Source organism: Carcharhinus amblyrhynchos, chromosome 3 (assembly GCF_965287045.1).
Source record: "Carcharhinus amblyrhynchos chromosome 3, sCarAmb.v2.hapA, whole genome shotgun sequence".
Classification (NCBI taxonomy): domain Eukaryota; kingdom Metazoa; phylum Chordata; class Chondrichthyes; order Carcharhiniformes; family Carcharhinidae; genus Carcharhinus; species Carcharhinus amblyrhynchos.
In genome coordinates this window covers 104,555,031-104,556,730 of record NC_137326.1, presented here as the reverse complement: position 1 = coordinate 104,556,730, position 1,700 = coordinate 104,555,031, and the positions used below count along the sequence as shown (strand labels likewise).

At 40.4% G+C, this 1,700-nt stretch overlaps 1 non-coding gene across 1 annotated transcript; it reads right to left on the bottom strand.

Moving 5' to 3' along the window:
* Positions 1 to 532: 532 nt before the first annotated feature.
* Positions 533 to 731, bottom strand: LOC145341606 (U2 spliceosomal RNA). Its single transcript, XR_013886382.1, has one exon. It is a non-coding gene; the product is annotated as a U2 spliceosomal RNA (small nuclear RNA).
* Between the last annotated feature and the right edge of the window lie 969 nt (positions 732 to 1,700).

The following is a 1,700-nucleotide window of genomic DNA, read 5'->3' as shown; positions in this document are numbered from 1 at the left end:
TATGTCTACAGTTACTTCTTTGAAGACTCCAGGTTGCATGCCTTCAGATCGAAAAGCCTTGTCAGCCTTTAGTTCATGGTAATTTCATTGTCAGCATACTTGTAATAAATAAACTTTAAATTTTATACTAGTACTCCATTAATTAGTTCCACTCTGCGTCAAACTGACAGTACCTGATTAGAAAGTTCTTCAAAATGATAAAGTGGCCTGTTCCCTGCACTACTATCCCACAACTTGATGAATAATAATTAAAACATTCCAACAGAGAAAAGCAAATGCCATTTTTCAGACAATAATAAAGCTTCATACAGCAGTAAGAACATCAATGTTATTCTGACTCACGGGGAATATTTTTTGCATTGTAAATGGGTTGTAAACTGCCAGAACAGATATCTTACCCAAGGAAATGAATTTTTTTTAAAACTTTATTCCAATCCAATCTAATCAAATCAAATCCAATTCAGAGTCCCAACAAGTTGGGACATTCCCAATCCAAGCTGACAAGACAGGGCTCTCACCTCCTGTGTTGGACTTGATCTACATGATCCAAGCTGATTGGAGTAGGCATAGCTCCTCCCCCAAGGCTTGATCTTATTTGCATCTTAGCCAAAAGGCCGAGATGCCGCTTTAAAAAATTGCTTCAAATGAAGCTAAAGTGTAACCTAATGACTTCAACCAAGCACAGCATGTCAATACTACACTTGATCTGAGCCAAAAAGCCGAGAAGCGGTGAGATCTTTGAACCAGGCACATTACTTGACAATAATTGCACCAAATAATGATTGGACCATTTTAACAAGATGCTAACAAGTATTTTAAATGGGAAAACCTATGCATTTTGCTGTGTTTCCTGCTAGTTTCAACAACTGACATTTCATTTTGTAGAATGATACAATTGTACTTCACAGGAGGAGGCCATGGAGATGTTCAATTTTACACTGGACTCTTTCAAAGAGCAATCAGTTAGTCCCAGTGCACCACTCACTCACCGCAAATATCCCTTCCTCAATGAAGAAGCAGTTCAATACATCAGTGCAAAAGATAAGGCTGAAGTATTCGCAACATTCTTCAGATAGAAGTGCTGCATGGTTAATCCATCTTATCCTCCCCTGGAGGTCCCCAGCATCACAGATGTCAATTTTCAACCAATGCGATTCACTCCATATAATATCAGGAAATAGATGAAGGCACTGGATACCGCAAAGGCTATGGGCCCTAACAGTATTCCAGCAACAAGAGACTTGTGCTTCCAGAATTTGCCGTACCCTGAGTCAAGCTGTTTCAGCACAACTACAACACTGACATCTATCTGGTAATGTGGAAAATTGCCCAGGTATGTCCTATACACAAGAAACAGAACAAATCCAACCTAACCAATCTCCCAATCATCAGTAAAGTGAGGGAAAGGGTAATCAATATTGCAACCAAGCGGCATTTACTCAGCAATCACCTGCTCACGGGCACTCCGTTTGAGTCACTCAGCTCCTGACATCATTATAGCCTTGGTTCAAACACAGACAAAAGAGCTGCATCCCAGAGGTGAGGTGAGAGTGACAGCCTTTAATATCAAGGCAGCATTGGACCAAGTACGGCATCAGAAAGCTCTAGCAAAACTGGAGTCGATGGGAATCAGTGGGAAAACCTTCTATTGGTTGGAGTCATGTTTGGTACAAAAGAAGACATTTGTATTGATTGCAGGT